The sequence below is a fragment of the Pinus tabuliformis genome, chromosome 3_2 (assembly GCF_031772625.1).
Source record: "Pinus tabuliformis cultivar Carrire ecotype Pingquan chromosome 3_2, CPIR1, whole genome shotgun sequence".
Lineage (NCBI taxonomy): Eukaryota > Viridiplantae > Streptophyta > Pinopsida > Pinales > Pinaceae > Pinus > Pinus tabuliformis.
Window position 1 is genome coordinate 370,012,399 of NC_142302.1, and position 12,155 is coordinate 370,024,553.

General features: G+C 38.1%; 3 pseudogenes; all 3 read right to left on the reverse strand.

Moving 5' to 3' along the window:
• Positions 1-1,120: 1,120 nt before the first annotated feature.
• On the reverse strand, positions 1,121-3,565 carry LOC149180960 (hyperosmolality-gated Ca2+ permeable channel 1.8 pseudogene; annotated as a pseudogene).
• A 262-nt stretch (positions 3,566-3,827) lies between these two features.
• Positions 3,828-4,169, reverse strand: LOC149180961 (putative E3 ubiquitin ligase SUD1 pseudogene; annotated as a pseudogene).
• A 2,865-nt stretch (positions 4,170-7,034) lies between these two features.
• LOC149180962 (hyperosmolality-gated Ca2+ permeable channel 1.8 pseudogene) lies at positions 7,035-9,768 on the reverse strand (annotated as a pseudogene).
• Positions 9,769-12,155: the final 2,387 nt, after the last annotated feature.

Below are 12,155 nucleotides of genomic sequence, written 5' to 3' on the forward strand. Positions count from 1 at the left end.
ATTTAGCATTCACAGTAGACTTGGCTTTGAAATAAAATCAAGGCATTTAGATTTCAATACAGGTAGAGTACACCAAACACAAAAAGGACAGTTTACAAGTATATGAAGGAAATTAGAACACTGCAAGTGATTTCTAAGTAATCAAATACTCATAATACTGTAGAAAACATGAAAAGACAACAAAAGGAACTCATACATTGAACTCTCTATGATTCTTGAGCAGCAGAAGCCAGTACTGTATTACCAAAAGAAACAGAGTTTTAACATAAGCTTGATAACAAAGCTTTTTTACATAAATTTCCCCTCTTTATTACATTTCCCTTTCTCCTATTTATAGAGTTCTTCTACCTAACTGAGATTCCTCCTCAAACCTGAGGGGAACTCGAAATCTATTTCTAATAACACCTGTTCAACTTTTAACTGCCTATTAAATGTAACAAACTGCAACTAGAATTTCTAGAGATCTAAATCAAGTAGGAGTCTAACTCCATATTATGCTAATAATATCCTTGATTACAATCATTATCGTTCTTTGACATATGGTCCCTTTTTAGTTTGGCTTGTGGTGGATGTTCAAAGCTCCATGCTGGTCTTCAATGTCACATCTTCTCCATTTCCCCTGAAACATAGGAAATTACCCCTGTTTATCGGTCTTTGGTTTGCCTCAAAATGTTCGAATCCAAAGAACCTTCCCCTTCACCTTTGATTATCCAAAATATATTAGATTGCCACGTCCTTGATGTGCTGTCAACCCTTTTCATGTGTGAAGGCAAAAGCTCTTCCAAGCTATTTGACATATCTTTGATTGTAGTAAATGTGCTCACTTCATGACAAAAAGTTTAGAGTTGGATTCGGATACACGTTTCCTCCACCTTTCTTGACCTTGTTGAAAGTTGATAGCTTTAGATGGTCCCTTGAAGATATTCCCTTTTCAAAATTTCTGTTTGTATTACAAAACCAGTTGACTGAGATTGGATTGTGTAGCTTGAGCAATTTCGTAGCGTGCTACAAAACTGTTGTGCATTAGTCATCTTCTTCAGCAGTTTCGTAGCGCGCTACGAAACTACTGTGTGACTCCAAAACACAGCTTAATACCAAAAGTTTGCTTTCTTGGGCTTCCTTATATTTTAAATATTCTTTTCAGCTGCTCCAAAGTATCCTTTGCCATGGCTTCCTCCGGTGGATATCTTTGGAAAGCAGGTTCAAAACGACTTTTACAAAACCTGTGAAACCAAATTGTCAACACTGGAAGGGCTAAAATTATAGGCGTGGAGTCAGATGCTTTTTTAGTGTTTAGCAGACCAAGTAGTGATATCTATGATATTACTAATGCAACAACTATACGACTATGAACATGAGGCCAAAATGTTGCTACACTCTCACACTCCTGATTATACACATTGATAACCTGATGTCGATACACAAAGTATGCAAATCCAAAAAGATGACTATGAAAGGCAGAAGTATTGGTGTGACCACTGCATACACAAGTCCAAGCAGAAAGTATAGTTGAAGTTGAGGAAGTGCTTCTGGGAAACCGACACTGCCAGGATCCATGGCATTCTCCCTATCCTTCTCAGTCTTCACCAAAAACATGTTCTTCAGATGAAAAATGATTAATGGCTTCAATCGGAGAATTTCACCAGCAATGCAAGCCCATCCATCAACCATGATATAAATGATGAAAAATGTATCTTTGGTTAGTATTGAAACTCCAATAGTCTTTAGTATCTGTGTTGGAGATTGATGAAGAAAAGCATGAAGCTGTTGATATGTTGTTCCAGTAATTATACTTCCAAGAAATACATTCACCAGCATAAAGTAATAATACTTTGCAACAACTCTCCTTTCAAGTATAAATGTTGCTGCATAACCTTCAATTTTTGTCATGCTCATCAAGATAGTAGGAAGTAAAATAAGAAATATCTTCAAAACCAACCCTGGTAGAAATCCTTGAAGAAATGACTTGATAATTTTCATCTCTATTATTGGTTTCAGGAAGGGAGCAACCTTCTCAATTCCATCAAGGTTGGCCAATGACTGGACTGCTGCAATTGGGATAATGAGAAAAAATACAAGGAAAAAGAGTGTAACACCCATGAGTAGTTTCCGAATTGCGATTGCAACAAATGGAATGGCCAGATTGCTCCAGTATACATCACGGCGGTAGTTGTTTTCTGCAATTCTGCCACGACCCTTGTACATTCTAGAAATCTTGAAGGCATTCTCCTCTCGAGGTGCTATATGTGTAAGCGGAAAATCCACTGGAGCATTTGTATTTTCTGAGGAAAGTGTAACTCTGAAAGTCACTTTACCGCAAGGTACATTTGGATCACCAAGGAGTTTAGTGGCTATGATTTCTTCATCTGTATATGACACATTTACTACTTCCACACCATGGGGGCCATATATTCCACTCCAAAGTTCTGCAAGCTCTTGACATAGTTTTGGCTCATCTACTTTAAACTTTGCATAAATAGACTTGTTGATCCTCGCACTGCTTGACAAGTTTTTCATCACTGGAGTTATGTTTGTTAATGCATATGACAACCTAAAATTTTGTAGGGCTTGATGCACAAAATGCTCTCCTTGTATCCATTCAGGATTACTGGTTGATTCTTGTTCCTGAGTTACTATTTGCTGATTGTCATGAAAACGAAGAAACCTGTGTAGAAGTTGCTCTTGGATTAAATGGACATTTTCATCAAGTATTTCATTATGAGAACCAAAGACACAACGATCTGGTGCAGGTGATTTAACTATCTTTTCGAAGTGGCATGTTTGAAGTATTTCTGGAGCTTCATAAGAAACATTTGAACTTGATTCATCAGCATTCACCCTGTGTCTTATATGCGCCACACAAGAAGCTTCACCAGGTTGGCATAACTTGAGCTCAAACTCTGTTTCTTCACTAGATAACCATGCTAGTTTGGCAGCCAATACAAAGTTTGCATCTCCAAAAAAAAATGAATCTTGAACAAATCTAGGCTTAGGGGCCCACTCTGTTAACCAAATTGTTGGGTTCTTGCTTTGTTCTATTTGTGCACAAACAGCAGCTCCTCGCGCGTGTATTAAATGAAAAAAATGCTACAGGCATGATTTCCTCAGGATCTTTCAGTACCCGTTCTCGTTCTTCTGCTATTTTCGTAACCAAAGTGTCAATTTCTTCTGTGTAAAAGTCAATGGCATCCACTCTTTCACCCTAAAGACCAAGAAAACCTTCCTTTGTTGTGGGCCTCCTTTCACGATGTCTGGAATACTTGATCTGGTAGTAATCAAGCCATTTTTTTTTAGTTTCTCCTTCTTCTTAACAAGCATTGTAGACAACTTGATGAGTGAGGTAGCGATCAGGATGGTTAACTCGGAGAAAAAAATGATCAACATGCTCACTAATTGTCTCATCGGTATCTGTAGGCACATTTCTAACTAGGGCACTGAATTGATCGGCACGACGACGTTGCGAAGCCAAGAAATGCAGCCTCATGCTTGCTATTTTGTCATACTCTACGTAAAGCACAGAACATGTCCATGCTGAAAACACATACGCCATTAATAGATGAGCCCAAAACCTTTGAGAACCACTCTGGACATTTGATATTGAAAGTTTTTCAATGTCACTAAAGACCAAATTTTTCTTTAAGTTTACTAAAGTCCCTCCTGTAGCATTTACTGGAACAAGGGTTGCACAAGCAAGAATTGCCAAAGCGTGTTTTCAAATGTTGAGGACTTCCAAGAAAACAGAGTCGCCCCTCAACCATAATTCCAATGCATGTACAAAGGGCCTGTGCTTCATTCATGCTATTTGTTGTCAGGATAATTGTTGTTATTCAATTTGCATTATAATCACGAGCAAAGACATATGGCACACAAAGTGTTGTCAAAAGCTTTACGAGTATTGATGACAGAATTTGGCGAAGCACCCATAATCCACGTAAGTAAGAAAACCCATCTGCTTTGACTTGCTCAAACTTTATTCGCCAGCTGTCATCTGTAAGGAGTGCCATTTGACCCAGCAATACCAATTTTGTCCATATCTTGAGAAAGATAAGCCTAAAAGCCCAATCCTGATAGAGAAGAAACACGGGACTTTCATCCACAGGAACCCGCAAAGAGACTACCACCAGAAGATCAAACAAAAGTCTGATGAAATAGGTGTCACGATGATCCATAATGATAGAAGAATACAACTTTTCAGAACTATTAAAAACCATTTTATGAACTGCATGAAAAGAACTCTGAAGCTGTGAACTCTCAAATAGTCTACTAAATATCCAACTCCAGCTGCCGCAGCCCAAATGACATAACATCCGATATTGAAGGCATAAAGATCGTTGCACTTAATGCCATGGGTAATTGTATGTCGTGGAATTGAAGCCAACATTGCCCACCCTAACGAAATAGGTATCACAAACATTGCTGAGTTGAAGCAGAGCATGGTGGTAACTGAAGAAAGCCCTGTTTCAAAAGAAAACTAAACTCGGACTAACACCAAACCTTTACAGAAAAAAAATTGATGTTCAGAATTTAAAATATTTTTTCTTGAGTGATAACAGGTGGCTCCACTTGGGATAGTGTGCCCCTGTGGTACACTAAGAACATGCAGGTCCAATGGTTTGTCCTATTTATAACGAACATATACTTGATGGGCAAGCATACCCTTCAAGCTTATTGGGCCTTCACCTCGGGCTTAAGCTTGATGATCGCTGTAAGAGAAAGAAATCTACATCTACTGAAAAATGCTCAGTCGACCATGAGCTTCTTTACATTTTCCTACCTACCTACCCTATCAATTTCAAACTTCTTTCAGCTCAATCAATGTGAAATTTCCAATGTAGCCAATCATTTGTCTTATCTAAATTTGATTTCTTTGACTGCATCGGAGTTCAAAGCCACTATGATATTGTGATGACCACTGCCATTGAAATTTCCTCTGATCTTCATAGAAAAACTGAAACACTGGAGAGTAAAACTCTTCCATGTATTTAGCTGTAGGATCCCAGAATACATGATCAGCTTGATGGGTCTCATAACTTTCTGGTTGCACCAACTAATCTTCAATAACAGTGTATTCTTCCTCAATCACGAAAGAGAAAGGAAGCAACACCCTCTCCTTGTGTTCTTACATAGAAACCTTTTGAAAAGAATGAACATCAACATGAAGACTATATGATTGAATTTGACCTTGTAGACCTTCAATGTCTTTCTCAATGTCCTTAGCAACTTCATCCAAAAATTTCATCTTACCTTTCGTCTTGCAGTCAAGTGATTTTAGATAAGAAGACAAGGACAAAGAAAAATTTTCATTTATTTCTTCATTAATATGATGATCATTCCATTGTTTGAAACCATGAATTGAAGGAGAGTTTGCCACCACCTTTGATCTATCTATCCATTCCTCCAAAAACATAAACCAAAAGTCTTCAAATGACTTAATGGATTTGGCAGGAAAGCTTTCAATCCACCGTTTACATTTCCCTTGAAATGAACCATAGAACAACATAATGCAAACATCCTCATGTTTAACTCTAAGAAGCTCGGTAAAATCGCAGAAATCTGATATATGCTTCAAATTTAAACTCAAATCTTCTCCATTGAATTTTAGACCATTCCTTAGAAAATATGCGTCTTTGGGAAAATGATTTGGGAAACCATGAATTCCTAAAAAATTTATGCATGCATACCTTGAAATAAGAATGGTAGCATCTGGGTCCTTCATAGCTCCAGTGGAATCACCATGAATCTATGAATTTTGAACTCCTCAACAATGGAGTCGCCAAGGTAGATATGCAGCCTCGAAAATTCTTCTGAGCTCCTGCTACCTTCAGAAGTTTAGCCTCTTGATTTCGGGAATGAATAATCTTCAGGCTCTTGGCAGATGCACCAAAATGTTATCTCAAAATCAATCCCTGGAAGGCTGCAGACCAGGAAGACTTCAAGTAACTATTTCAAAACAATCTTTTAGCTAAGGCTTAGCCTCCTTAGCCTGAGAGGGCTCTCTCAAAGGATTGAATGTTTTTTATTATGATTAAGATGGCTAACTCTTTGTGAAACAAATATGAATAAAGCTAGTGGAATCAAAATTAACAAGCATCCATTGGGCTTATGGAGTCATATGTCATTTAGCATTAACAGTAGACTTGGCTTTGCAATAAAATCAAGGCATTCAAATTTCAATATAGGTAGAGTACACCAAACACAAAAAGGACAGTTTACGAGTATATGAAGGAAATTAGAACACTGCAAGTGATTTATAAGTAATCAAATAGTCATAATACTGTAGACAACAAAAGGAACTCATACATTGAACTCTCTATGATTCTTGAGCAGCAGAAGCCAGTACTGTATTACCAAAAGAAACAGAGTTTTAACATAAGCTTGATAACAGAGCTTTTTTACATAAATTTCCCCTCTTTATTACATTTCCATTTCTCCTATTTATAGAGTTCTTCTACCTGACTGAGATTCCTCCTCAAACCTGAGGGGAACTCGAAATCTATTTCTAATGACACCTGTTCAACTTTTAACTTCCTATTAAATGTAACAAACTGCAACTAGACTTTCTAGAGATCTAAATCAAGTAGGAGTCTAACTCCATATTATGCTAATAATATCCTTGATTACAATCATTCACATTCTTTGACATCTGGTCCCTTTTTAGTTTGGCTATGGTGGGTTTTCAAAGCTCCATGTTGGTCTTCAATGTCACATCTGCTCCGTTTCCCCTGAAACATAGGAAATTACCCCTGTTTATCGGTCTTTGGTTTGCCTCAAAATGTTCGAATCCAAAGAACCTTGCCCTTCACCTTCGATTATCCAAAATATATCATATTGCCACATCCTTGATGTGTTGTCAACCTTTTTCATGTGTGAAGGCGAAAGCTCTTCCAAGTTATTTGACATATCTTTGACTGTAGTAAATGTGCTCACTTTATGACAAAAAGTTTAGAGTTGGATTCAGATACATGTGTCCTCCACTTGTCTTGACCTTGTTGAATGTTGATAGCTTCAGATGGTCCCTTGAGGATATTCCCTTTTCAAAATTTCCGTTTGTATTTCAAAACCGGTTGACTGAGATTGGATTGTGTAGCTTGAGCAGTTTTGTAGCGCGCTACGAAGCTGCTGTGCATTAGTCATCTTCTTCAGCAAATTTGTAGCGCGCTACGAAACTGCTATGTGATTCCAAAACACAGCTTAATACCAAAAGTTTTCTATCTTTGGATTCCTTATATTTAAATATTCTTTTCAGCTGCTCCAAAGTATCCTTTGCCATGGCTTCCTCCAGTGGATATCTTCGGAAAGCAGGCTCAAAACGACTTTTACAAAACCTGTGAAACCAAATTGTCAACATTGGAAGGGCTAAAAGTATAGACGTGGATTCAGCTGCTTTTTTATTTAGCAGGCTAAGTAGTGGTAGCTGTGATATTACTAATGCAACAACTATACGACTATGAACATGAGGCCAAAATGCTGCTACACTCTCACACTCCTGATTATACACATTGATAACCTGATGTCGATACACAAAGTATGCAAATCCAAAAAGATGACTACGAAAGGCAGATGTATTGGTGTGACCACTGCATAAACAAGTCCAAGCAGAAAGTATAGTTGAAGTTGAGGAAGGGCTTCTGGTAAACCGACACTGCCAGGATCCATGGCATTCTCCCTATCCTTCTCAGTCTTCACCAAAATCATGTTCTTCAGATGAAAAATGATTAATGGCTTCAATCGAAGAGTTTCACCAGCAATGCAATCCCATTCATCAACCATGATATAAGTGATGAAAAAGGTAGCTTTCATTGGTATTGAAACTCCAATAGTCTTTGGTATCTATGTTGGAGATTGATGAAGAAAAGCATGAAGCTGTTGAAATGTTGTTCCAGTAATTATACTTCCAAGAAATACATTCACCAGCATAAAGTAATAATACTTTGCAGCAGCTCTCCTTTCAAGTATAAATGTTGCTACATAACCTTCAATTTTTGTCATGCTCATCAAGATAGTAGGAAGTAAAATAAGAAATATCTTCAAAACCAACCCTGATAGAAATCCTTGAAAAAATGACTTGATAATTTTCACCTCTATTATTGGTTTTAGGAAGGGAGCAACCTTCTCAATTCAATCAAGATTGGCCAATGACTGGACTGCTACAATTTGGATCATGACGAAAAATACAAGGAAAAAGAATGTAACACCCATGTGTAGTTTCCGAATTGTGATTGCAACAAATGGAATGGCCAGATTGCTCCAGTATACATCACGGCGGTAGTTGTTTTCTGCAATTCTGCCATGACCCTTGTACATTATAGAAATCTTGAAGGCATTCTCCTGTCGAGGTGCTATATGTGTAAGCGGAAAATCCACTGGAGCATCTGTATTTTCTGAGGAAAGTGTAACTCTGAAAGTCACTTTACCGCAAGGTACATTTGGACCACCAAGGAGTTTAGTGGCTATGATTTCTTCATCTGTATATGACACATTTACTACTTCCACACCATGGGGGCCATATATTCCACTCCAAAGTCCTGCAAGCTCTTGACATAGTTTTGGCTCATCTACTTTAAACTTTGCATAAATAGACTTGTTGATCCTCGCACTTCTTGACAAGTTTTTCATCACTGGAGTTATGTCTGTTAATGCATACGACAACCTAAAATTTTGTAGGGCTTGATGCACAAAATGCTCTCCTTATATCCATTCAGGATTACTGGTTGATTCGTGTTCTTGAGTTGTTATTTGCTGATTGTCATGAAAATGAAGAAACCTGTGTAGAAGTTGGTCTTGGCTTAAATGGACATTTTCATCAAGTATTTCATTACGAGAGCCAAAGACACAACGATCTGGTGCAAGTGATTTAACTATCTTTTCCAAGTGCCATTTTTGAAGTATTTATGGAGCTCCATTGGAAACATTCGAACTTGATTCATCAGCATTCAGTCTGTCTCTTATATGCGCCACACAAGAAGCTTCACCAGGTTGGCATAACTTGAGCTCAAACTCTGTTTCTTCACTGGATAACCATGCTAGTTTGGCAACCAATACAAAGTCTGCATCTCCCGAAAAAAATTGAATCTTGAACGAATCTAGGCTCAGGGGCCCACTCCGTTAACCAAATTGTTGGGTTCTTGCTTTGTTGTGTTTGTGCACAAACAACAGCTCCCCAGCGTGTATTAAATGAAACAAATGCAACAGGCATGATTGCCTCAGGATCTTTCAGTACCCGTTCTCGTTCTTCTGCTATTTTCGTAACCAAAGTGTCAATTTCTGTTGTGTAAAAGTCAATGGCATCCACTCTTTCACCCCAAAGACCAAGAAAACCTTCCTTTGTTGTGGGCCTCTTTTCAGGATGTCTGGAATACTTGATCTGGTAGTAATCAAGCCATCTTTTTTTATTTTCTCCTTCTTCTTAACAAGCATTGTAGACAACCTGATGAGTGAGGTAGTGATCAGGATGGTTAACTCGGAAAAAAAAATGATCAACATGCTCACTAATTGTCTCATCGGTATCTGGAGGCACATTTCTGACTAGGGCACTGAATTGATCGGCACGATGACGTTGTGAAGCCAAGAAATGCAGCCTCATGCTTGCTATTTTGTCATACTCTACGTAAAGCACAAAACATGTCCATGCTGAAAACACATACGCCATTAATAGATGAGCCCAAAACCTTTGAGAACCACTCTGGACATTTGATATTGAAAGTTTGTCAATGTCACTAAAGACCAGCTTTTTCTTTAAGTTTACTAAAGTTCCTCCTGTAGCATTTACTGGAATAAGGATTGCACAAGCAAGAATTGCCAAAGCGTGTTTTCAAATGTTGAGGACTTCCAAGACAACAGAGCTGCCCTCAACCATAATTCCAATGCATGTACAAAGGGCCTGTGCTTCATTCATGCTATGTGTTGTCATGATAACTGCTGTTATTCAATTTTCATTATAATCACGAGCAAAGACATATGGCACATAGAGTGTTGTCAAAAGTTTTGCGAGTATTGATGACAGAATTTGGCGAAGCACCCATAATCCACGTAAGTAAGAAAACCCATCTGCTTTGACTTGCTCGAACTTTATTCGCCAGTTGTCATCTGTAAGGAGTACCATTTGACCCAGCAATACCAATTTTTTCCATATCTTGAGAAAGATAAATGTAAAAGCCCAATCCTGATAGAGAAGAAACATGAGACTTTCATCCACAGGAACCCGCAAAGAGACTACACCCAGAAGATGAAACAAAGGTCTGATAAAACAGGGGTCACGATGATCCACAATGATAGAACAATACAACTTTTTAGAACTATTAAAAACCATTTTATGAACTGCATGAAAAGAACTCTGAAGTTGTGAACTCTCAAATAGTCTACTAAATATCCAACTCTAGCTGCTGCAACCCAAATGACATAACATCCGATATCGAAGGCATAAAGATCGTTGCACTTAATGCCATGGGTAATTGGAAGCCGTAGAATTGAAGCCAACATTGCCCGCCCTAACGAAATAGGTATCACAAACATTGCTGAGTTGAAGCAGAGCATGGTGGTCACTGAAGAAAGTCCTGTTTCAAAAGAAAACTAAACTCAGACTAACACCAAACCTTTACAAAAAAAAAAAATTGATGTTCAGAATTTAAAATATTTTTTCTTGAGTGATAACAGAAATGATAGCAAGTATTCTCCCATTTGGAGGCTCGGATCATTGCCCTGTTCAACTTGAGGTTCAATGCATTGGTACCCCCAAGAACAGACGTTTCCGCTTTGAGAATATCTGGCTAATACACCCCGATTTCATCAACAACATTACAAATTGGTGAACAGAAGACCTGCATATTCATGGTACAAGTATGTTCCAACTTCACAAAAGACTTAAGCACATCAAGCTAAGACTTAATGATTGGAATAAGAATGAATTTCACAATATTTTTGTAGCTAAAAATGTTGTTGAAGATAAAATGTGGAAACTCAATCAAACCCTTATCTCAGAGGGCTTTGATAAAGATAGAAATGACCAAGTCACCAAACACCATAAAAATTGGGAGAATTTATGCAAACAAGAGGAAATAGTTTGGAGACAAAAATCCAGAGTTCAATGGCTGAAAGAAGGGGAGTGTAACACTAGATTTTTCCATAGATCAACCATAGCACACAGATCTCATAATAGGATCTCTTTGATCAAGGATGAGGGAGGTCATATTCATAATTCCCATGAGGATATAGAAGATGTGTTAGTTCATCACTTTCATGGAATAACACAGGAAACCATTTTAGATAGAGAGCATTTTATCAGGGATTTAACTGGGCATATTCCTAGACTGGTTACTAGAGAGGATAATTTCAATCTCAATAGGCCAGTGATAAAAGAGGAGGTTAGTGAGGTCATCAAAGAAATGAAGAATGGTAAAGCTCCAAGCCCTGATGGTTTCAATGTGGATTTATTTAAAGCTTGCTAGAATATAGTTAAACATGATATTCTGAACGTAGTGGAAGATTCCAGGTTGAATAGAACTATTTTGAAGGTGCTCAATACTTCCTTGATCTCCCTGATCCCAAAATAGGACAATGCTCAGACTCCAGATAGGTTTAGACCCATAGCCTTGTGCAATGTGGTTTACAAGATTATATCCAAGGTTGTTGCTAATAGACTCAAACCACTTCTTCCTACTCTAGTTTATGTAGAGCAATTTGGTTATTTGGAGGGTAGACAAATTCTCAATAACATCATTCAAGCACATGAGGTGGTGCGCTCATTGACTAGCAATAGGAAGGCTGGTATGGTTATGCAATTGGACCTTGACAAAGCTTATGATAAGCTGAATTAGTCATATATAAGGAGGGTCCTTATTGCTTTTGGGTTTGATCAAAATTGGGTTACATGGGTCATGGCCTTGGTCACTTCTTCCAGCTTTTCAATTTTGGTTAATGGTTCTCCTTCCACGATTTCTACTCCTTCCAGAGGCCTCGGGTAGGGTGATCCGCTCTCTCCCTTTCGAAGGACTGGGTAGATCTATCAAGCATGCGAAAGACGTTGGTAATATCAAAGGCCTCCAATTTTTAGAGACTGGTCAGGCTTTGACTCATCAACAATTTGTTGATGATACTATGCTGCAGGGAATCCCCTGGTCAAAGAAGCGGTAGCATACAAAATTATCCTCTCTGACTTT